Consider the following 27,407-nt stretch of genomic DNA (forward strand, 5'->3'; position numbering starts at 1 on the left):
TTCACGCATCGACTCCACCTCCACGTGTTAGTGTTCGTCTGCTTTCATCCCGCGTGTTTTCAACATTTTTCACTTGTTACTTCTGTATTTTTGCACCGGATTCTAAAATAGCTTCTGTTTCCAGAGATTGCAATCACAATTGCATCAAAGACCTTTTACACTTTTTTTTACTCATTAGCCAACTAGTTCCTTTACGAGGTTCTTACTCTTGATATATTCCTACTTTCTTATTTTTGAACCCTCTATTTTGCGTTTATCGTCACTCTTCACTTTCAGTGCTCTTTCAATCTCTACATCTCTCCACGCTGTCTTTCTTAGTAGTTGGTACCATCACAACGCCACACATAACTTTAGCATGCCAAACCAAACTCTTCCTGTATGTACTCCAAGTAGTTTACAAATCCTTTAGATCCCAGTTCATAGACGCTTCAGCTCGCATTCATCTGCCACTGTTTTATATCTGCGTCTCTTCACTTTTAGTCTCTCACTCTTAGTATTCCTCTGTCCATTTACTCATCATGTTTCTCTTAATTCTATCATGCATAATACAGTCTTAACATCAAATAATCTACTTTCTCATCCTCTCACCGTCCTATTGTCAACAGCACTCGTAAGTATCTTTCACAAACATGTAATCAATCAGGCTCCTTCCAAAACTCTCCACTCTATCTATGCCATCTGCATTATTATCTTTTGTACCTGAAATGCTCTTCTGTCGTGGTGCATTATCACTTCCATCTGGCACTTCATGAAGACCAATTACATAATTTACGGAGCCAATGTCAACTCTCTTTTTCAGATCACCTACCACAGATGCAGTATAACTTGCGAACAACTGTCCTTTCGCTCGCTCTAGTTTACGATCCTTCAAAATTTATTACTTTTCCTCACCTCTCTCTTCATAAAGTGCATTCAAAATAATCAATCCTACTTTCACAATCATAATCCCGAACGTGACGTACGTACTGTACACCCAAACTTGATACATTTATACTCTCTTATTCCTCCCTGCCATAGCTTGTCACCAAGGCAAATCTCTCCTTACTTAGTCCATAGAAGACCTTACACACTTCACACCTTCCCAGTCTCTTTGTTGTCTTTCACCTTCACGTCGCACCATTACAGCCTGCCTCGAATATTATGAATATATCCACTACTTCCACTCTTGCACTTTTCTTCTGTACACCTCACATTCCACACAGCCAAATGAATCTGCCTACATTTCCTTGGCCGCAGGTAGGCACACGATACAGGTCCGAGATTACCTATTCACTTGAAATTGGTAAGATATATACGGTGGGGTAATCATCAACCACTCTCACCCCTCGTTGTCCTAAAGTCTACAGGAATGATGACAGTACCTTTTACTCTCCCCTAACCCAGAGATTGGTTATAAAGTTACCACCCAGCATAGTAAAAGCCTTCCTGAGGTATAGGAAATATATCTCTCGTCGTTCTGTGTTGTCACCTGAAGGTAGGGTTATACTAAGAGGATGGTACTGAGAATATGAACAAAATTACGCTATTGTACTGATGGGATTAAGAATTTGAAGAAATGTATATAATCTTAAGTTTGATAATTAACGGTTTAACATAAGGGCATATATTTTACTTTTTTTTTGGGGGGGGGCGGGGGGCGTGGAGGAAATCACTGTTAGTCAGGTGGGATGACGTAGATGTCAATACCACGCACAGCACAAGAACTTTGGATATTGGAGAACGTTAAAGCAACAGTGGATCTATGCACGCCGTTGGAAGCCTTGTGGAAAAAAATAGTAGCTGTTTCTTACGTAACATTCCTCAAAAGTCGCCGTCATTTTCATAAGAATGAGGACAAAATGAGCACTAAAAATAAATTATCTGTGAAGCAAATACTGATATAGCAGACCCACATACATTGTGCAGAAAAACTAATACATGTCACCTACGTGGCTTTTGTCAAAATTTGTCACCATTTTGCTGAAACAAACTACGTCACCAGATTAATGGCGTCAAAAACAGTTGCAAAACTGCATATTCCATGGGCAGCTTACGATACATTTTTGCAACAGGGCGGGAGCTGTGGCTATCTGTGTGGTATTAATGAAAATATGATCGCAAAAGAGAAGAAAAGCGTATCTCCTTTTTAAAGTAAGTATTATAAGATGGAAAATTATATAAGTCTGTCTTTTCAACACTGTCAATGGATTCGATATGTACAGTGAAATACAATCGAGGAGTCTCATATCCTTTCACCCATGGATGTTTGAAAACTGACCCATCTTATATTCGAGATGAATACCTATCTACAGCTTTGCCTATTCAGTTTTAAAATTACGGTTGTGTCTGTCATCTAGTCCCGGTCTTCAATCTACACGTTCAGTAGCACCAGCCTCCAGTCTCAGCCTCCATGCAACATTAGGCGCCCAAAACTCTACCGAGTCGAGTTTTTCCGTCGCTTTCCTTCCTGGCAAATCATATCAGAGCGATTTATCTATGGGCGAAGAAGTATACGAAGCCTCTATAATCCTGCGAATACTAGCCAGCAGTCTGAAGTGAGGACCAGATTGGCTTAAGTATCAGATGGAAAATTGTCTCGCCATTCTACGCAGTCATACATTCCGTGCTGAAAGGGGAAGGACGGAGCTCATCTTATTCCGGATGTATTCCTTTGCGTTTTTAGCTTTCCGCAGAACACACTGCGTTCTGTTTTTGGAGGGTGCTTGGAGTTCCAGGATAAAAGAATGTCATGTGGTTGTGTTTTCCCTGGTGAAGCACGCAAAGGACGTAACCTAATAACGCCAGAGTTTTACGCATCTGATGTTTGCTCTGGAGTGGGTGACCTTGAGTTTGGTAAATATTACGTCATCGTCATATTCGTCGCCTGTGTATGTATCATCCACCCAACATCGTCATTTTAATCCATCATTATCCATCCGTCACTCCTACTTTCATCATTCATCTATCTGGCATCCATTCACTCTCGTCATACAACATCAATCATCATCATCATCCACTATTCACCATCTCCGGTATAAATGCCATTCTCAGTGGACTGGCTCCGATTTCAGCTTTAAATTTCTTGGATAATCACGCAAAGAACCGACAATCTCACACTAAAAGTTAACTTAATCCTTTTAGTCACTGAAATATAGAACGGGTTGTGAATTCAGTTACCCATTACCAGAAAGCAAAAATTCAAGAAGGTATTTTTTATATTATTTGTCGTTTACATTAAGTCACAAGAATTTCGAAGGTCTGAATAAGTGGATGGAAGTTTGGTCCTTTCACTAAACATTTGTTCACTGATTTTTCATTCTTTTTAGATTTTCTTTCCTGTTTCTGTAACTCTCCTACCCTATTTATTAGGGGTGGAAACAGGTTTTTGATGATGATGATGATGATGATGGTGAAGCATTTGACATCAGCAAACCTTCCGTCTCTTCTTTACATTCATATAAAAATAACGTTAGCGACTAGAAAATATTAGTCTGTAAGGATCAATGGGCTAAGTGTTCTCTGTCCTCTGTGCTTCCTTTATTTGTTATCGTTGGTCCTTCATTTCTTGCTGTTAGTGCCCTTTTAACTGATGTTTGTTCTCTTATTTATTAATGTTTGTTTGGTTTTTCTTTTTGTTGTTCCTTGTTGCGTATGTCGCCTTTCCTCGTTCGTACTCTCTCTCTCTCTGCTGTTTTTCTGTTCCTTGTTATTTCTCCTTTGTGTCTACCTTGTTTGATGCCTTTGGTCCTGCATTTCTCATTGTATGTCCTCCCTCTTGATCACCTGTGGCTAATTTAGTCTCTGCCTCCCTCATGAGTTGCTGTTTATAGTCTGTCTCCATGATTTGTTGCTCACTGTTTTCTGTGCCTCCCTCTTTCGTTGTAATTTATCTTCTTCATGTTTTGTTTACTCTGTCCCCCTCATTTGTTGCTGTTTACTTTGTCTCCTTCATTTGTTGCTGTTTACTCGTCTCCCTCATTTACTGCTGTTTCTTCAGTCTCCCTCATTTGTTGCTGTTTCTTCTGTTTCCCTCATTTGTTGCTGTTTCTTCTGTCTCCCTCATTTGTTGCTGTTTCTTCTGTCTCCCGTTTTTTATGCTATTTATTCTGTCTCGCTCATTTGTTGCTGTGTATTCTGTCTCCCTCATTTCTTGCTGCTTATTCTGCTTAAATTATTTGTTGGTGTTGTTACCTCCACTAACGAAGTTGGACGAAAATTGTGTATTCTCCAGTGTATGTCTGTGTACAAATTATCTAAATAAGTTGCTATCAGATTTCTATTAAATCAGTGAGTTTAGAAAGAGATGAGTATTTTTTAAGGTGGATCCGGGTCTGAATGCAGGAATAAATCATAAATTTTATTGGCGATGGAACAGGTTTGCGTTGCCTAAGACTGTGTAACAAGGCAGACTAATAATGTGAAATTAATTGACTGTGTAAGACCGTACAAACATTCATGTCAGGAAAGAGGAAGTACAGCAGCAAATCATCAATCTTACTGACGCTGATGGAGGTATGAGTTCACAGGTTCATTATGTATCTTTCAGCAATTTCTGTCCATTCTGTCTGTCTGTCTCTCTCTCTCTCTCTCTTTTCATTCTATCCCCCTCATTTGTTGCTGTCTCTTCTCTGTGTCTTCCCGATTGGTGTTTAATCTATTCTTTTATCTATCTATTTTTTGCCAAACGCCTTAATCCAGTAGGGGGTGGCAACAAACAAGCCGCTTCCATGTCGCCCTGTCCCCCGCCACTTCATTGCCCATCACCCAGCTGACAAACCCCCCTCTCAAATACTTCTCCACTCCATCCCACCGTCTCATCTTCGGTTTTCCCCCCTCTCTCCCTCCCTCCAGCTCAATCACATACACTTTCCTCGTTAGTCTCTCGCTCTCCATCCTCTACCACATGGCCAAACCACCCAATGTGCAGTATTTCTCCTACCTAATTCTACCACATCCACATCCACACCACAACGTTACTTCACTTCCTCATTTGTCAGTCTGTCTCTCTTGTAACTCCACGTGTTCCTCTCAAATAACTCTGCTTTCACTTTTGACTTGTGTCCTTCCAACAAGGTTGAAGCTTCACTACCATACGTTAAAGTTGGTATCACAATACTATCATGCAGCGACTTTTTACTTCTGTGCTCACATCCCTATTTCTTTCCATTGCTTTCAAAGAAGCGGCAACCTTTTTTCCTTGTTGTACACTTTCAAGCACTTCATCATCCAAACTTCCATCCTTACTCATCACACTATGCAAATACTTAAATGCACTCACATTTTCCATTTCCTCCTCATCCAGCCTCACTATACATTCACTGACTTCATTTTTCTCGAAGACCACATCTTTACTCATCCCTACCTTCACGTTTAGATTCCGTTTCTTACACACTCTTCCAAACTTCTTCGCCCAGCCTTGCAGTTCCCCTTCGTCTTCATTGAACAATACAGCATCATCTGCAAATATCAGTAAAGGAAATTTCCAAACGCTGCCCTCTCTCATTAGGGCCGCTCCAATATCCACTGCCCAACCCTGTATCTTTTATAATCCCATCCATATGCAGACTGAACAACCATGGAGACATGACACATCCCTGTTTCAATCCACCATTCAAAAAGAAAAATTCGCTCTGTTGACTATCCACACGCACTGCAGCCTTAGCACCCTCGTACATATTCTTCACAGCATTCAAAAACTTCCCATTTACTCCTGTATTCTTAATATATTCCACATTCCTTGTTTGTCCACTCTGTCATAAGCTTTCTCGAAATCCACGAAGACCGCATACAACTTCAATCCCTTCTCTAGAAAGTTTTCCACTAAAAGACCTACGGATGAAAATCTGATCTACTCGACCTCTTCCCTTCCTAAAACCCCTCTGTTCTTATCCAACTAATTCCTCTGTTATTTCCCTAACTCTGTCAATAACTATCCTACCATATACTTCATCTATTACACTAAGAAAACAACAGCCGCTATGATTACCAAACACTTTTTTCCCCATTTCCTTTGTACAGAGGAATAATTACACCTGACTTCCAATCCTCCAGGACTTTATCTTCCTCCCAGGCTAATCTGCACATCTTCCTTATCCATTGTACTACTATTTCACTTCCATGTTTCATCATCTCACCACACACTCCATCAATTCCTGGGGTTTTCCCCATTTTGACTTTCTTCACTGCTTCCACAGCTTCCATCCCACTGATCTCTTCCTCCCTTCTCACCTCCCTGCTTCTCCCGGCCACTTATACTCGCATTACTTTCATTCTCTATGTTTAACAGTTCTTTAAAGTGCTCTCTCCATCTGCACACTTTTTCTCCCTTCTCCATGATTAATCTGCTATTTTTTATCTTTCACTCACCTACTACCTTCATCACCCTTTAACCGTCTTTATCTCCTTCCAGAACATTTTCTTACATTTCCTCCCCTTTACACTCAAATTCATTCCAAATAATCCACTCTCTTCTTCCTTAATTTTTTCACCTCTTTCTAATCCTCTCTACATATAACTCTCTCTTCCGTCTCTAAACTTCCTCAATGCCTCTGCTTCCCATCCACTCACTATATTCTTTCTTCTTTTGTGCCACAGCTTGTCTCACTTCTTCATTCCACCATGCTATTCCTTGGACCCCCTTTCGTCTTTTCACCCCACGCACCACCTTACATGCTCCAGTTTTCTTCTGTGAATATCTAGTACACACCCGACACCTCCCCCATCTGCTCCATATCATATTTACCCAATCGCTCCTCCACATCTCTCACATATCCTGCCTTTTTTCTATCCTCTTGCAACCTCTCTACCCTCCTTGTATGGACTACATCTTCCCATCCTTCCTTCCTGCTATTCCTTCACTGCATTAGAACCTTGATTTTCACCTCCACCAAGTGGTGGTCAGAAAGTCCACCCCCACAACCTCTGTATGCCCTTGCATCCATTACATACCTTCTCATTCTGTCATCCACACACACATAGTCACTCATTGCCCTCCGATGATTCAGTTCACCAAACACCCATCTTATCACTCGCCACGTATACGTGAGGAGGGTATTGGCTATCACCAACCCCCTCCCCGCACCGATGTCCACTAGAACACCACCATTCTCGTCCATTTCAGCAGGCACACCCTATTCACCAACTACTCCATCCACCCTCACATTCCCTACTTTTCCAATCATATCTTCAGTCAATAACACTCGCATGCCTTTCAAACTTTTCCATGCACGCTTCAACATTTGGCCAGAACTCTTCTTTCATTCTGCTTGAACGATCTTTCTTTGGCGCATACACACACACACAATCAACAGCCAAGGTTTTGTATTCTCACTTTCAGTCATACCCACACAATCCTTGAACCGACAGATCGATACTCTCACAAATTATCCTTCCAACTCTTGCACGCAGCAAAACATACATCCTCTTTTGCCCTCTCATTGTCACCTATTACCGCGCATGTGTCCCATCCATACTCCCACTCTCTCACACTCTCACCTCTCCATTTAGTCTCAGGTAATCCACGTACATCCACTTTTTCACCCTCAAGCACCTGGACAGTCTCTCTCTTTTTCACCTCATCATTCGCATCCCTTACATTCCATGTTGCAATCCGTACCATGTCCTTTGTCTGGTGTTTGGTCGTCACCTGTTTGTCTGTCCTGGTCCAAGGCTTCTTGTTTATATTTTAGTTAATATTATGGCTTTCCGGGGAGGGGCACTCCTCCGCCAACCCACTTGTTGACACGTAGGCAACACGTGTTTGTTGCCTGTAAGGCTACCACCCAGCTTATTAAAAGATTTCCTGGTTTACAGGAAATCATTTGTCTTGTCACTCAATGTAGGGTTACCATGAAATAAAGTACCACTACACTAAGTGAGTGGATGACGGGCGCCTCCACTCCGTGATACATCTGTTTCTATTTTTGTCTCTCTTATTTGTAGCGCTTCGTCCTCTGTGGCTCCCTTATATATCTATCTGCCTCACTCATTTATTATTTTCTCTCCCACGTCTCCCTCTTTTGTTGTCTCTGTGTCTCCTTCTTTTGTTGCTCTTTGTCTTCTGTTCCCCTCTTTCATGTTGTATGTCTTCGCTTGATTCGGTACCTTCGTCATGTTTTATTAAATTATTGTGTGTTTCCTGTCTCCATTCTTTATTTCTGCTTTTTCATGTATTTTTTATCAGTTGTCCTGAAGGTCTCCCTTTTCTCTTTTCTTGCTGTCTGTTCTTTATCTTTCATTAGTTGCTCTTTGTTCTTTGCCTCCCTCTTGTTGATGTTTGTCCTTCGTCTTCCTGTGTGTGTGTGTGTGTGTGTGTGTGTGTGTGTAATTCACCGGGTCGGTCAGGATCACTTGATGGTCGTGATTGTCAGCTTTTACCCTCCCGGAAGGGAGCTGGGAGCTCATATAGTCCGATCTAAGGGCAAGGCTGTGACCTTCACACACGCACACACCCGTCCCCTTGCTCAAGGGGGACAGTAACCACTCACTTCGTCAGTGAAACTTTTCGTAACCTGAGCGAGGCGCGAACTCCCGTCCACCAGTTGGCAAGCGAGAACGTTACCACTGCACCAGCGAGCGGTGTGTGTGTGAGTGTGTGTGTGTGTGTGTGTGTGTGTGTGTGTGTGTGTGTAATTTATTGTTGTTTTACTCTACTTTCCCCATTTTTGCTGTTCATTTTCTGTCTCCCTATTAAGTCAACACTTTTCCTCTATTTCTCGTTGTTTGCTCTGTTCCATTCATATATTACTAGTTCTTCTGTCTCAGTATCTTATTCTTGTTTGTCCTATAATCTCCCTCGTTTCATTGGTCTATATTCTCTTCCACTGCTTCATATTCTGTCATCTTCATTCATTACTGTCACGTTCATTTGGCCTCCCCCATTTCCTTGCTCTTTATCTTCTTCACCTGCTGTCTATTTTGCCCTTCTTGTTTGTTTACTTTGTCCTTAATAGCTCCCTCATTTGTTCTTGTTGTCCCCTATGTTGCCCTTCGCGTCCCAGGGGAATCACGGGGCACTCTCGCTTTCCCCACGGCTGAGGTGCACAGGATGGAGACTGCTAATGGCATCACTGTGATGGAATCTGGACGAGGAGGTAGGGGGCAAAGGCAGGGCTCTGAGGCTGAATATAGAGGGAGGTATTGTGAAAGTGGTTGGGTAGATATATGACAGCCACTTGGGTGATACATATAGACATGGATAGGATAACCGTCTCTCTGAAGTCGCAATAGTTATGGAACTGATGGTGCCACAGAGCTATTACAGAATGATGGTAGATGCTGAGTTGGTTGAACTGACAAAATAAACCAGCAAAAATAACAGACATCCCCATAAACTTGGCTATTAGAAAATAACCATATTCGAAAAAAAGAAAAGAACAATCATAACGTTTTGCATACATTTCTGACCCTTCCTACTCTACAGGTCGTGTTTCAGCTGCTCCCTCTCTAGACTCTTCATACTCATGCCATAGCAGTGTCTCTCATATACGTTGATGTGGATACTAATACATCCTCATGCACTTCTGAAGCTTCTATATTCATTTTTTTTTTTTTTTTGCATCAAGGCCTTCTCAGAGCACTCTATCGGGTGCCATTTATCACTGAAGTGTTCTTGCTACATACAGACGATTTTATTCACCTTTCGAGAAATTTCCTCTAGTGAGGGGGTAAATGAATACTACATTTACCCCTTCCAGTAGGGAAAAAAAATATAACTAAAAAAATAATAATCTAGTGAAAAAAAAAAAAAGATTGGATTAACACCACCCACCTCCTCCCACGGCCACATTATTCTCAGCTATATAGTTCACATTCATCCCCTTTTTGCATATTATGTCAGTACTGTGTGTATATTCTGAGACGTTCGCTCTAATTTCCAACCTAGTCTCTCTCCTACCCATATATTCGATTGTTCATGACGTCTTTTAACACAACTTACTCTCAATATTGTCCCTTATTATTTCTTATGAATTCCTTGTATCCATTTCACTAATTTCTTCCTTTTACCCTTGAGATTTTTCTGTTTGATTATCTTACAAGACTATCCCTCTCTTGTTAACCACATCATTGCACCACACGACTCTTTAGCTTTCCAAACTAAACACACATTGTTTTTATTTCGGGAACTTTCTCAGTCCATTTGGCCTAAATCTACTGACAAACACTTTTCTTCGTTTTTTTGTTCTCATATCCATATGGAGCTGCATAATGTTTCATTTTTCATACTTTTATTCTTTGACTCACAGCAGCTTTGTCTTTCCGTTTTCGTCCATGTTCCATTCACTTTCACTTCATATATTACAGTCACATAATTAGCCAACTCTCCACTAAGTCATCGCTCAGTTATCACCAATTCATCCAAGTAAGCTTCTCATTACAATCACTATACTCATGTATCTGTCAAAATAGATTCTACTCTTCATTATCATGATTAGCTATTGATTATTCTTCATCATGTGTGAGATATGAATGTCTTATACTTAATATTTCTTGTCGCTGTAAATTTCTGCCACCAGTCATTCAGCATGCGTTCAAATATTACCTCGTGGCACCCCAGTAGTCCATTCAACCATAGGACAATATTTCTGTTCTCTTCTTGCCCTCTCCACACGAATTTATTTACCTTGGGAGACACCCCCCCCCCCAGCTGGAGGGTCAGATAGAGCATTCAATAACGTCTTCTCTACATGGGCTTAAGGCAAACTGGAGTAAAGTGCTTGGCGGGTGTAGGAGTAAAATACACAATATGCCATCGAATTTAACGAACGAAATGGAATATAGAATTCATTTGTATCACTCGTCACAAACGCTCTTTAACTCTTTGGTAATATAGTTGCTCTGCGTAAATGGCTGTGTATCTTGTCATCCCCACACTTTCGTCATTTCGCTTTGCATAGGTAGTCACTAGAGTACCTTACACCACTTGGAACTCACACCTGGCATGCACGCACTATGAGTTAATACATACCGACTTATAATCAGTCATTCTCCAACTGCAATTTTCATTCAATATTAAAGCCACTCCTTCTTTACCCTGATCAATAGTGCACTCACAAGCGACCTTATACCAGTCACGTCCTTTCAATTATCCACGTAATTTCACTCACTTTTGCTTTACAGTCATGCCATAAACTTCTGTTCATGAAGTCTTCCATTGTCTCTACTAGCCTTCATTCTTCATTCCCTGAGGCTCTGTTAACTTTCATCCTTCATTCTTTCAGGTTCTCTTAGTTTTAATTCTTCATTTTTTCCTATTACATTCTTCAGAGCCTAATGAGACTGAGGTCGAATATTCAAACGTGGTAATTATCATATTTTGGATACTGTAATAGATTTATGCCTTCATGGCTTTTGGCACATATATATAACATCATAAGTCCATGGTATTAAAAAAAAAAATTTGTTATAATATCGTAGTTGATCATAAGTAAGCAGCTAAAGGCTTGGTAGAAGGGCAGGTGGTATGTGTCCTGCCAATCAACATCTGAACCTCGCGACCCAGGAGCCCGTATATTCGACCACTCTCACCAGCACCCGCCCCCAGCTGAGTCCCGGAGCTATTGGTAAAGGCTAAGATTCGCTGTGAAATAGAACGGCCACTCATTTGTTTACACAGTACTTCGAATAATTTTTCACGTATTTATTTTGAATGATGTCTCCTGATTCTCTTTTCGTTAATCCTGTATCGACATTCTTTTTTTTTTCTTTTTTTTTCGTTCTCCCTGTATCTATTTCTTCTTGCATATACCATAAATGCGTGTGTGATCTTTATTATTTTATCTATTCTTTTACCATTCGTCTTTGTTCCACCTCCTGATACCAATTCCTTTTTTATCTTCTATATACTTACTTCCGTTTCTTACCTCCCCAGTCGTCTGTAAGGTACACAAGGTATTAGTAAAGGCAATCTTCTTCTAGACTGTTTCGCTATGACCCCCTCGTGGGTATCATATCACGCCCAGTTTAGACAGCTTACGTCACAAGAATACAGTAGCGATGGAGCAAGTACTTACGACATCCGTAGGCGAGATAAATGACTCATAACGATAACACAATCATAGATGTGAGTATCCAGAACCTGCTTGACGTTTATTGGCCCTGGATAGGCTTAAGACCCACTTTCGAGGTTTCTGTTACACTTTAGAAATGAATTTTTTTCTGCCTGAGGGATTGTCAGTCCCATAAAACCTTTCTTTATATTTGTATTTTGTGACTTGCAGGAGAAAAATGGGTAAAATTATTTTCTTGGTATGTGTATTAAATATTTACGAAAAAGGCCACAATTCTTTTTGGTAGCATAGTGATGGTACTCAAGCAACATGGCAGCTAATGTCACTGTTAACTGCCATCAACAAGTAAAACACAGCCTACGTATGTATGTATTGCCAAGAACTTCAAAACTCAACGTAACCCAATGGATAGATGGCTCTACAGTAGGAATAATAATTTGAGAAGTGTAATAGAACACTCCTTGGGGGAAAATTCATTTTAGACACTACATTATAATTGACTGCAGGAAATAACTTTGGAAAACGAGGCATTTCCATCCAAAGAAATATTTCTAACAGCTTCGTTCTTTTTAAGGCCTTTGAGGTAACAGTAGCTATACTATCAGGTAACTAGAAATATAAATACACCCGTGACGTAGTGTACTGAGAACACTGAACAGTAAGCTAAATCTAAATAAACCGATGAGTATACAAACACTGAATACGATCTTACACTTCAGCGGAAGAGAAGGATATCAACTTGGCCATAATTCTTAGCATAAACACAACACCAAATACTAATATATTGATGACCTGTTGCCGAATTCATGCCTAACGAATAGTTCCTAGTACCTGTCGACGGAGAACACAATCGATGTTAAAATATAATTTCTTAGCTTCGATCACTTGAGAAAGAAATACCTGATAAAAACAATTAGCCATACCGCATAGCGTGTCTGGGTTGCAGTGTTTAATATCTCGCTGGACTACATAATACAGGCCAGATGGCTGGGTGTTGGTGAGGAAGGCAATCTCGACCACATATATGGCAGGTTATCGGATTAGGGGAGGGTTGGGGTCGAGGTGCTCTGGGAGTTTGGAGTGGAGGGGGGAACACACACACACACACACACACACACACACACACACACACACACACACACACACACACACACACACACACACACACACACACACACACACACACACACACACACACACACACACACACACACACACACACACACACACACACACACACACACACACACACACACACACACACACACACACACACACACACACACACACACACACACACACACACACACACACACACACACACACACACACACACACACACACACACACACACACACACACACACACACACACACACACACACACACACACACACACACACACACACACACACACACACACACACACACACACACACACACACACACACACACACACACACACACACACACACACACACACACACACACACACACACACACACACACACACACACACACACACACACACACACACACACACACACACACACACACACACACACACACACACACACACACACACACACACACACACACACACACACACACACACACACACACACACACACACACACACACACACACACACACACACACACACACACACACACACACACACACACACACACACACACACACACACACACACACACACACACACACACACACACACACACACACACACACACACACACACACACACACACACACACACACACACACACACACACACACACACACACACACACACACACACACACACACACACACACACACACACACACACACACACACACACACACACACACACACACACACACACACACACACACACACACACACACACACACACACACACACACACACACACACACACACACACACACACACACACACACACACACACACACACACACACACACACACACACACACACACACACACACACACACACACACACACACACACACACACACACACACACACACACACACACACACACACACACACACACACACACACACACACACACACACACACACACACACACACACACACACACACACACACACACACACACACACACACACACACACACACACACACACACACACACACACACACACACACACACACACACACACACACACACACACACACACACACACACACACACACACACACACACACACACCTTCTGTCAGTTTGTCTGTCTGTCTGTCTCTCTGTCTCTAGCTATCTGTCGTTCAGTCTGTCTTTCTGCTGTCATTGTCTGTCCTTGTGTCTGTCCGTCCTAGTGGTTGTCTGTCTGTCTGTCTGTCTGTCTGTCTCCCTCTCTCTCTCTCTCTCTCTCTCTCAAGAAGTATGAAGTCCAGCCATTACTGTTCCGGACACGCGTCTCGGATCATAAACACTACTGAATTTATCGAGGTAATATTATGGAATGGATGTGTGATTATGCCAACACACGCATTTTGGGGAGATTTCAATGTATACTGCTGAGAGAGAGAGAGAGAGAGAGAGAGAGAGAGAGAGAGAGAGAGAGAGAGAGAGAGAGAGAGAGAGAGAGAGAGAGAGAGAGAGAGAGAATCCCATTTAAACTGCATCTGTACACTTGAATACACAGATTAATAAGAAATGGCCAGGATAACTTTAATCTTTTAGTACATAAGAAACTGTACGGTTATCAACAATAATCATGTCGTTGATCTTTGTCAGTCGTGAATCGTCAGTGTACAACAATTAAATCGAAACAGCAGAAACAGAAGCGTTTTATCTATTATCACTGTAAAGAGGGTAAGTGTTAGTAAGGTGTCGGGAGAGAATTGGGACAGGCTTTCTGGGCTGAAGATGTTGGCTGGTATCTACAACACGATTTTGAATGAATGTACACCCGCAAGCCGTTCCACCTGTTACAGTCAACAATGTCAGTCCCATTTCTCCGTGAGTGTGAACCCTGAGTTGGTCGACTCACGTTTCGAGCCGACAGAGGTGATGGAGATGGGGCAGTCGAGGGAATTATATGATAAGGAGAATGGCGGGGTATGGTGCTTGAAGTGAGTTAACAGAATAGTCGGATAGGAAAAACGATGGTTTTAGCTACTACAATATACTTAACATACCTAGGAATACTTAAAATGTATATCCAGTATTGCATACTGTCGCAATATTACAAATTTACTACCATACATGTTAAACGAGCACAGCATAAACTGCTTACACACACACACACACACACACACACACACACAAACTATTCTTACACACAAGTGCTCGTGGGCCCTTCGGACCACTCGCACTTGCTCCTGCGGAGGGCTCTCGAGTTAGTGCTGTTCTAGTGAAACGTTGCCACTTAGATTTTTTGCAGCTAAACAATTGATCGTGTTATTTGCAGCTTCGGGAATGGAACCCAAGTTGTCCGAACGCAAGTCCAAAGTACACACACACACACACACACACACACACACACACACACACACACACACACACACACACACACAAGGCTACTGCTAGTTTATTTTAGTTCTACCTCTGGGCAAAACATTCTACGGAGATCCTATGCCGGGCTCCGGGAGCAGCGCTTTTTTGGGGGGTTAAAATGTGATCGCTCATTAAATATAGTAAAAGTTTTTCAATCGTGATGGAACCAAGTATTTTAACATCAGTGATTTTTTTGCGATTTTTTTTGCCCGATTTGAATGTGTAGTTTCTGCTACCCAAAATATATATACACACAGACACACGGCTACTGCTATAGTATATTAGACAAATGATGCTCGTGGGCCCTTATTTGGCTTAAATAAAATTGGGCAGCTCATGCTGCTCTTATTGTTAGTCGAGTTTTCTTGCTTGGTTTCTTGTTGGCCAGTTCCATGCTGTTTTCTTGTTTAATTGTGAGAGGCATTCCTACCCTTCAGAATTAAACAATTCCGACCGCATTGACCAACCTACGACCTGTTTGTGTCAGCAAGGTTTTGGTTGCCAGGCAACTACTCGTTGCCTGTCAACGGCCGAAAAACCACCTTTTTCTTAATTTTCACGAACTGAGCTGTAGAAGCATTATTAATGGACTTAGAAAACTCTGACTTCTTTAGACGTAATCTTCAGGTCATTCCCTATCGGAAGTGTGCCATCCATTTTCCTCTCCTCTTGCTTTGAGTGGCACCCCTGCGAAGTTAGGTCTCAGCATCCCTAGCAACCAGTACCCGTCTTCAAAAATGCCCCCCATCCCCAGTTTCCCAGCGGCTGGATGGAACTGAATGAAAGTTTGCATGCTTATAGACACTGATTATATTACAACATTCTATTGTATACCTATGTGCTACATTGACCAGGTCAAGGGTCAAAGGTCCTCAAATGCGAAAACGGTGAAAATAACTAGACTCACGACTATGCCCGGGCGAAATGCTAAGGCTCCGAAGATTGTTAAGCCCGGGCCATGATTCTTGGGAGAAATGTTGCACTGGAGTACCTACATACAAAAATGACATTTAGTGTCGAAACTCATTCCCAGTCAATGGCAGTGCTACCTACAAGTTGTACCTCTGGTGGGCCATTCAGTGAATTTCAAGTTCCCTAGCTCCACAGTGGGTGGATGGAATCGCATGAAACTTTGCATGCTTGTAGACGTTAATGAGTACTACAAGTGTGCTTCGTACATGCATGACCTATATCCGCCAGGTCAGAGGTCAAAGGTCATCAAAGTGCAGAAAATATGAAATGTGCTAAAATTACAACCTTGCTCGCGCGAAATGCTAAGGCTCCGAAGATTATTAAGCCGGGGCCATGATTCTTTGGTACAATGTTGCACTGGAGTACCTCCATATATGACTTTAAGTGTCGAAAATCACCTTAGGTCGCTGGCAGCGCCACATATAGTTTGTATCTCGGGTGGTCCACTCCGTGAATTTCAAGTCCTCTAGTGGGTGGATAGAGCCGTATGAAACTTTGCATGTTTACAGACGTTAATGAGTACTACATGTGTGCTTCGCACATCCATGACCTATATCCGCCAGGTTAGGGTTTAAAGGTCATCAAGTGCAAAAAAATATGAAAATCACTAAAATCACGACTAGGCTACCGCGAAATGCTATGGATCAGAAGGTTACTGACCCAGAGCCATGATTCTTGGGTGAGATGTTGTCCTTCGGTACCGCCATACAGGAGTGACATTTCATACCGAAACTCACTTCCGGTCGCTGACAAAGCTTGGTCTGCTTAGAGCTGGCCATCGTCGCCTATCGGCTTGTATTAAGTGAGAGTGACCTCATATGTAAACTTTAATTTTTTTGTTATCAGAGACTGAGTAAGTCTGACCACAGATGATTCGGTATTGGTCTCTTTCCCAGTGAGGTGTGGAGCCACTTAGATTTTCATTTGCTGTGGAGAAGAAATAATCTTTTTTACTACAACTAAAATCGACGAATGTTTGTTACAGTGAAAGGATCTAGGCATAAATCATCTGGGTATTTTTCACTCGTTTACCACCTTTGGTTCACCTTCTTTTGATTATTGGAACTGCACCCTCTCATCCCCCTGAACTTTCGTGTGGGTGTTTGTTTATATAAACCAACCAATAAACAAATATTTTGATTCCCTATTTAAAAAGTTTCATGTTAGATACCAAAGTGTGAATATCAATTATAACATGTAATGCTAAAATAAAATATCTGACTGCTAGTTATTTGATAAATGAGACTGGCATTTTATGGGCCGACAAAGCTTGATATACTGAGGTGTTGTTTCTAGTCTGGGCAAGAGATTTATGTCATCTGTTAGATGAATCATGGGCAGGCAACATACCAGAGAAACAGATCATCGGCATATGAGACAGTGGCCTGAACATACGGGTATATAGTCAACGTCTGGGCATTTCATCCACAGCTGTCACTAAACGGATTACGAGATACGAGGAGACTGGAGACAACATGAGAGTGGGTATGTCTGAAAACCTGCTAATGCTGTAGCTTGTAGTAAGGTAATCAATACATTACACAATAATTATTCCATGTATCAGAGGTTGGACGAAAAACTTCTTTAATAAAGTGTGGACGAGGGGCGGGAGGCGTGGGAAGGAGAAGAGAAATATTATTCTTGACACGGGACGCGCCAGTGTGGCGATGTTCAAAAACACTGATAGCGTTTCCCTGCCCAGTCCCTTCACCCTTTGCCTGTGGCAGTGGTTCTGAAACTCTTCACCCTGCGACTCGCCAAACAGTGTTGGTAGAAGCTTGCAAGCATCACCCTTCCCCGCATCACACACACACACACACTCTCTCTCTCTCTCTCTGTATACATATATCTATATGTATGTATATATGTATGTATGTATGTATGTATGTATCTATATATTCTGATCTTCAAAAGCAAAAAGGAAGCACGAAGTTTCGCGAGCGCCTTCGTGTATTCACATCTTCAGGGAAGAGCTCTCTTCTGAAGATGTGAATGCACGAAAACGCTCAGGATATTTCATTTTTCCCTTTTCTTTGTGGATATCAGAATATCTATGAATCACGCGTTATTAAATGATTTATTTGTATATAAATAAATAAATAAATAAATAAATAAATATATATATATATATATATATATATATATATATATATATATATATATATATATATATATATATATATATATTAAATAACAGAACAGAGGAAGGAAAAATAAGTGAATAAAAAAATCCATCCACCAGATTACTGGCGTACTCCATTCATAAAAAATTTGTAACAGTTGGACTTGAGGAGCTGTAGGTTGAAGTTTGGGGGGAAACAACTCCAGGAAAGCGAGTTCCAGGGAGATGCAGTTCGGGGAATAAAAGAATCCTGATAGGCAGAAATTCTGCAATATGACTGTGACATTCCAGTCATGAGCATTACCAGATGCCTGTGTAGCACGAGGGAAGGCATGGAGAGGTGGCACAATGGACGCAACTTCGTCTGAGCATTGGCCATAAAAGTATAGGTAAAATAATGCAAGGGAGGCACCATTCCTTCTTACTTGTAGTGGAGGTAGTTTATTTATAATAGCGGGGTTATTAATAATTCTAACAGCTTTGTCCTAAATTTTGTCTAGTTGTTTTAGTGCAACCTCTCCACATCCATTCCACAAGGGTGAACAATATTCTAGCTGAGTGCACATGACTCTTATAAATTACAGCTAACTGCTCGTCAGTGAAGAAGTTACGGACTCTCTACAAAAATCCAAGTTTCTTCGAGACGGTTTTAGCAAGTGATCTGACATGAGAGGTCCAACTGAGGGCACTGTTAATTGAAATACCGAGAATTTCAATACTTTTGGAGATGAAATAATAGTAGCACTGAAGGTAATATATGAATCTAGCAATATCTGTCTATTAGCAAACTGTATATATTTGGTTTTACTAGCATTAAATGACACAATGTTATTTTGTCCCCATTCACTGATCTTAGATAAGTCTTGGTTTATGGAGATGGCTGCACTGAGTTGAGAGCTAGAGATATTAAATTTTGTAAATGGATGTTTGAGTGTGAATGAACTGTGAAGTGTCGAGTCATCTGCAAATGAATGGATGGGATTGTGGGTGACAAATAAGAGATCATTAATATGAACTAGGAATAGGGTTGGCATCAGAACTGATCCTTGTGGCACGCCAGCGTTAACTGAGTTGAAATTGGAATATACATCATCTACTTTTATTTTTCTGTCGCTGAGGTATGAGGAAAGCAGAGGAACAAGGGAGTTTGGATAGCAGGGAACGGTGCCACACTCTGTCGAAAGCTTTAGAAATATCAAGGGCTAATACATGAGTTTCTCCACGTTGGTCAATTGATTGATGGATGGTATGAGACAGGAGATTGAGTATGTCACTGGTGGATCTTTTGTGGCTAAAACCATATTGTCTACCACAAATTGAGTTGTTGGATTCAAGATGTTTAACTATGTGCTTATTAATTATAGTTTCAAATGCTGTACCAAGAGAAGATGTGACAGCTATTGGTCTGTAATCAGTGGGGTCAAAGGAACTTCCTTTCTTTGGAATTGGGTGGATATTGGCTTATTTCCATGAATCTTGGAATGAAGAAGTACGAATGCATAGTCTGAATAATTTAGCTAGAACAAAGGCAAGATCTGGGGAACACTTTTTCAAAACAATTGGAGGAATTCCTTCTGGGCCTGGAGCATTGTTGGTTGGTAAATTGTCTCGGATGGACTTTACGTATCTTGTCTGTAAGTGGAACAATTTCGGGAGTGTCAAGTTTTAGTACTGGGACGTTCTGGCTGACTTCCTCTACGGTAGAATTTCTGGCAAAATAATGTACTGGCAAAGATTTTCGTTTTATCATCATCAGCCATCGCATGTTCTCTGCTAAGCAAAGGCTTCCCCCAACCTTCTCCACGAGTTCCATGACTGAGCCAAAATCTGCCAGTTTTTCCTTGCATACCTGATTGTCTCATCTCTCCACCTCCTGTCTGGCCTTTTATGCTACGCCTGCAATCTCTTGGAGTCCAGTCAATCAGCCTTTTGCTCCACTGGTTATCCCTTATTCTTGCTACATGGCCTGCCCACCTACATTTCTCTTCTTTGATAACTTTTATAAGGTCTTTGACTTCATCCTACTCTCTTACCCAATTTAGTCTCTTCCGGTCTCAAAAATGTTCCCAACATTGGCCCTTTCCTTGCACTTTGAGAACGAATTAGTTGGTTTTCCATCGATTTTGTCAGTTTTCAGGTCTCACAACCTTACGTCACAGCTGGGATTATACATTCGTTATATACTTTTCGTCTCATACATACTGGCAAGCTACTTTTCATGATGTCTCTATGTTTAACGAAATTTTTCTATCTAACTGTAATGCCTCTTTTTACTTCGTTTTCTTGGTCTTTCGTCAGTTGTTGTTTTTGCTGCAAGTAATTGTATTCCTCAACTTTTCTCAAGAGTTTCTTCATTTACTTTGATGACGCTCATTGGTGTATTTGGATTAAACATTATTTTTACTGAGGTTTATCTTTAGCCCTCCTTTGAGACTAGGTAGGTCATATAACATTTCCCGCAGTCCCTCTGTTGCTTCTCAGATTAGGTCAATGTCATTGGCTAATCATAAAAGGTTTAAGTTTTCGCCACCTATGTTTAGTCCTTTGGCCTCGCAATCTAGCTTTATAAAGATATTTTCAAAGCATGCTCTAAATAACTTGGTGAAACTATATCTTCTTGACGGAAGTCTTTCCTAGTCTTATTTTTTTATAAGTCTTTATATAAACTAAGTGTAGTAGGTCCCACTTTATGTATGTGTTCGTGTAGTTATACAATGTTCTTGTTTACACCTTGTTCCCGTAATGAATTTATAATTGCTATGTGCTCCACAAAGTCGAAAGCCTTTTCGTAATCGACAGAACCTGAGTACAATGGCTTATGTTACACACACACACACACACACACAAATCTATCTATCTATCTATCTATCTACTGTATATATATATATATATATATATATATATATATATATATATATATATATATATATATATAATAAATTATATAGGCAGTTTCGTTTTCGTTTTCGTTTTTAAAGGCTCCAACATGCTTGCATGTGTCGGCCTTGGTCACCTAGGCAGATAGATTGATAGACAGATATACCAAAGACACAGTTGCATAATTGCGTACCCTCTGATACTGTAGGTTCATATTTCTTGCCAGGCTGCAATACTGCAGGCAACTACCATTTTTAGTCTTAACGTGGTCTCTGTTACTTGACTGCAACTTTCAGTCAAATGCCTTTCAGTGTATAATTGATATGTTAGCATTAACGTTCGTGAAACCTTTTTGAACAATGTTTTTGTTGGAATAAATAAGAGTGCGCCCGTCAACCACGTGACCTCCATCGCGGTATGGAAATCAGTAAGGGTAAAGGTAAAGGGTGTGTTGAGCAATAGATTGGATGGGATCACCTGCAGGTTGGTAGGTAGTGAGACTGAGGCAGAATATATACCCTCGGAACATGGATGCTGTTGAATTTGTGGTCTGAGTGCAGAGAAGGCTTTGTAATTACATCCTCGAAGATTGAATTTGTATGGGAGAAGGGTGTAAGGACACACACACACACACACACACACACACACACACACACACACACACACACACACACACACACACACACAGTCAGTATATTATAAAATTATTTTCACTTATACCATCATTGGATATTATAACTTTATATATGTGGCACTTTGTTTAAGAAACTTGCATAGGCAATATAAAAAATGAATATTTTTTTCCGATCTAGTAAAAACATTTCCACTGCACTTTACAGAGCAGCATTAGTCCTTTAGTGCAGTGGGTTGGGGAGGCCACCATTCACTCATTCGATGCAGTACTACATTCAGGTGACTTTACTCTGAGCGACAGGCCAAATGGTTTGTTGTAACCCACGAAACCATTTGCTACGGTGGAAGAAGTGCAGTTCACCAAATGACGACTGGGTTAGTGGGTTAGGGCAGTCCAATCAGATGGGGCTGTTGTTTTCTATTGTTCATATAACGCCGCTCATGGACCAGTGTGGCAGGTCATCCTCAGCTTATTAAATGTCTGGACCGAGTAACTAAGCCACAGACCTCTACACTCCTAATATGACTCAAAAGAAGAGATTGGTCGATGGATGGATTATTATTCCTACATATTCCCATTTTGTTATACTGTACATTATTTAAAATATATAAAGAAATGATACACAGTCTCTTTTAGTAGTAACTGCTGTGTGTGTGTGTGTGTGTGTGTGTGTGTGTGTGTGTGTGTGTGTGTGTGTGTGTGTGTGTAAGCAGAGTTTTTGCCGTGCTGGTTAACCTGTTTTGTCGTTAATTAGTGAGATTTGCTGTGACAATATGCTATACCCGATATATTTTTTCCTACGTATTTCCAGGTATATTATGTATTTTGGTACAGCAAAAAAACATCGTTTTTGCTATCCGACTATTCTATTTACTCTCAAGTACCAAACCCTGTCATGCTCACTACCTCTCACCACTCGCACAGTCCTAAAATTCCTTCGACTGCCCCTTCTACCTTACTACTGGTGGCTCGTCCATCTCACGGTAGGCACACGCGGAGAAATTGGATGGACAACGCTGACTGTAAAAGGTGAAATTGCTGGCACATGTACTTCAAACTATTATGGACAGTTGGAATTCAAGGTAGCCTAGTGCGGGAGATGGACGCCTTCCGTGGGGGCACTGATGTCACAGGGTGGTGGAGCTGCCCTGCTACATAAACGAGTCTAAAGTACCTCCCAATCCCCGTGAGAGGAGGATGGTGGGCTGCACGAGTGGGCCCACTTCAGCCAGCAGTCCACTGTGTTCATTTTCAGATGAACCCACTGCAAAAACAATAACAACAGCAACAACAACAACAACTACTACTACTACCACTACTCTTACAGGATGTATGGTATATATCAAATGGGCACATAAGAGACGTATAAGATTAAGAGGTAAGGGTGGCTGTATATACTCGTAATGAGGAAAGGTACTCTAGGATGAACTGATGAGGCGTTGTGTTGGCAATGAATGTCAACACGTGTCTCAAATGCAGAGATTAATATAACTTGCCAACTTCTACCCAAACATGTCTGTGCTATTTAGTTATCTCCTAACTATACTGACTATCCAGATTCTTCGATTAACTTATTTTTAACTCTCTCATGATCAGGACAACTCTAGTATTATAATTCAGCTTCCGCCAACGCATTTCATCAGCAAAGAGTGGGCCACAGACGCATGAGTTTAATTCTGGTGCCATTAACCACCTCACGCTAGGTACACCACCATTCCGTTCCAGGTACCGCTACACGATTATATTTCGCTAACAGTAAACCATAGGAGCATGAGTGTAAAGTGAAGCACATTATTTCCACATCTATCTTCTCAGAAATTTCCACTTCAGCAGATTATACTTGCACCACCACTTTCTCTATGTTTAGTTCACCTGCACGACAGAGGAAGCTATTTCCCTGTCATTTCTCGTGCACTCATATATTCTTACATTCTCACTCAGTTGCTTTAATGTCACGAACTCCTCGAATATAAGTCACCAATAGCAGAATTTTACCTTCCCAGTCCTTGACAGAAGTTGTTTCACATGAAAACAAGAAATTTGTATTACTTCTCAGTCTCCCCATCTCCAGGCATTACCTAGCCATGCCTCTGTCCCCAGTGCCCTTTTACATATACTTATTTCACCAGCACATCCGTCAAGAATGAGGTAAGGAAACGTGAAACATTATTGACAATATATTCCCTTTTTCTCAAACCTTTATTCTATCCGTTTTCCACTTACACACACACACACACACACACACACACACACACACACACACACACAGTACCCTAATCAAATGATGAAACGTTCATCAGATCTAAAATGTCCTCTGTCACACTACAGTATATGTTTAGAACACTTATCATAATGCTTCTTGATCAGCACGCAAACTCTGTTTTTAGGTTCATAAAACTAAAAAAAGAAAAAAACCCTCCATGACAAATTTTCTTTTCAGATATTTCTTAAATCAAAGTTCTGATCTTCACACACACACACACACACACACACACACACACACACACACACACACACACACACACACACACACACACTTAAATTCTCCCTACCTCCTTCATTTGCTATTCAGTACAGTACACTGCTGTAGTCTTTCAGCAGTATATAGGTCAAACACCGACAGTAGGACACTCAGTTGACTTCTAATATACTATAGCAGTAGCCGTGTGTGTGTGTGTGTGTGTGTGTGTGTGTGTGTGTGTTTTGAGCAGCCGAAACTACATACTCAAATCGCACCAAAATTGGCAAAAAAATCGCAAAAAATTTGCTGATGTGAAAAAACTTGGTCCCATCACAATTGAAAAACTTTTACTATATTTAATGAGCGATCAAATTTTGACCAAAAAATGCCGCTTCCAGCTCCCAGTCGGTTGCCGTGGCCGAGTGGTTAATATCTCGAACTTGCTTGCGGACAACTTGGGTTCCATTCCCGAAGCGAGGTGAGGGCGCCTTTCTTCGTTACGGAGGCGTCCAGGTGCACCAAAATTGGCATGAAAATCGTTGATGTCGAGAAACTTGGTCCCATCTCCATTGATGATTTTTTTTATTAGAGTTAAGAGCGATCAAAGTTTGGTTCGGAAAACAGTTCATTCGGTACCGGGACTTTTAGAAATCGAGTCTACTCGAGCCGTGTGCCACGACCCTATACTTTTTAGACGATCAGAGCCACCGAATTGAGCGTTTTTAATGTGCGTTTCCCGCGCTGTTGCCTTGGTGGTTGTTAATATGCCACGGCGAAAAGCATCGAAGAGAGGCGAACATTTTTGTAAAAATGGTGAGATGAATTTTCTGTCATCATTTCAGGATTAGAAAAATTACCAGTCGCGCAGTTGTAGACTGGGATATGTTTATACAGGATGATGATCCCGCTGAGGGTTCCAGTGGCCTCGGTGCGGCGCCGCCGCTTTCGCCATCATCCACTGGTAGTGATGACAGTGACACGAACTGTCGAAAAAATGTGAAATTTGACACTGAGGTGCCTCACAATACTGGCCTGCATAGTCCTGTTGTTGCGGTGAGTACACTCATGATCTCATTTTGCACATCAAGAGGAAACGGGTGAGAAGCACGAGAAAGTGAGCGCGCAGTGCGAGAGCCCTCCACAGGAGCAAGTGCGAGAGGGCCCGAAGGGCTCACGAGCACTTGTATTTTTCTGTAATAAGTGCATTCCATACCGCACACTGTACCTTTATAAAGCGGCACAGTACACAAATTCTGCTAGTCTTTGTGCACCTCACCACATTTAACCCATACAATCGAAGTTTCATTAATTGTTTCAAAATACAGTATTAGCTGTCCCTCCCTTTCTTGAGACACTTATATCAACCATTTCATTACCCACCATCTTACTGTTACTCTCCTACATGGAAATCTGTACCAATCAAAGTTTCCCCCACAGTCACTGTATCACCATTAACACTTAACTTTTACATCCTGATGACGCATTCTTTTTCTCTATAGACGATTTTATTCAGATCAGGAGAGATTTTTCGAATTAGACGAGTTGTTATTATGCTTGTGTGAGTGGGTTTTTGTTGAAAGGATCAGCAGTTAGGTAGATGTATTATGTTGTGTCACAAGAGAGAAGCGATGGGTCGGGGGGGGGGGGAGGAAAAGTGTAAATGTGTTTGTGTGTCAGGTATCCGAGGAGGCTGTTTTCACAGAAAAGCTTTTTGTGGGAGGGCAGGATTGTCCACGTAGGGAGGACTGGGTGCAAGTTCCACTGACGCATGATGAGGAGGTAGAGCTGACAGCAAATGATAATGAGTAGTGTCATGATAACCTCTGTGATGCATCGCAACCCCCGAGCGAGTCATGATCATAGTTTAAATGACTTTGTTCGTTAGTGTTAACCAGCGGCCCGATGGGTCGAAATCGAATTAAGAATTTCTAATACATGGGAGGTGGATTGGGTAAAGAGTCTAAACCTTGTTAAGGTGTTACGGCCCGGGGTTACTGCTCATCCATTTCGCTTTAATGCCAGAAGGAGGCTTGAGCCAGTGGAGGCTTGAGTGTTTTACAGGCAATGCCGTGGCTCCCAGACCAAAGCCAACTCTGACTTTTAGCCCGGCCTAAGTGTTGTAGAGCACGACTGATCCCCTTAAAATAGACGATTTTATCAGTTTGACCTGTTGCAGCAGGAAGAAGAGTTGAGAAAGGGCTCTCTAAAGAATAACAGACATTAGCTTCACAAGACTCTTAGCAAAAGGTATTTGATGTCAATACAACTCTGATTCCAGGACATGGACGCATTCCCGTGATGGCACTAGTATAACCAGGAGGCTCCGTTACGCGTTTACGAAAATGTTCAACTCCCTCGTTATCGTCTGAAACAAGGGTCGTGGACTGTAGGAGAAGTGCAACTTTAATCTACAAATCACTGGTTTCATGTATAGATCGGCCTGGTGACAAAAAACAACAAAGTATTTGGTTGTCAGGAATATATATACCCTAGTAAGCTCGTATAATAAACTTGCATACTTCCATTTCCCACCAAATTACAAGTTTTCATTTTCACATTTTTTTTTTGAAGGGGGGGAGGGGCCAGGTAGACGAAGTCGATGGTAATTATTTTTGTACGAAATGTATCTGTCTGTGTCGAAAACTCAAATCTCAATTGTAGAAGGAAAAGTTATTAATAAATGTTGTTTAGAGTCATAACTTGAGTTCACATGTCACTCAACCAGCATTGGGAGTCATCCAGGATGGATACATAGTAGTCAAGTTTTCATCTAACAGTATTACTACGGTCTAGCTCACAGATGACGGGTAGT

At 41.4% G+C, this 27,407-nt stretch overlaps 1 protein-coding gene across 1 annotated transcript in view; it reads right to left on the reverse strand.

Annotated features, from left to right (window-relative positions):
* The window catches only part of LOC145403611 (QRFP-like peptide receptor), a 285,188-nt gene that overhangs the window by 92,917 nt on the left and 164,864 nt on the right, over positions 1-27,407 (reverse strand). The gene's annotated exons all lie outside the window — the stretch shown is intronic.

Source organism: Coenobita brevimanus, chromosome 61, assembly GCF_032717465.1.
Source record: "Coenobita brevimanus isolate Jiangsu-jjx chromosome 61, ASM3271746v2, whole genome shotgun sequence".
Taxonomy (NCBI): Eukaryota; Metazoa; Arthropoda; class Malacostraca; order Decapoda; family Coenobitidae; genus Coenobita; species Coenobita brevimanus.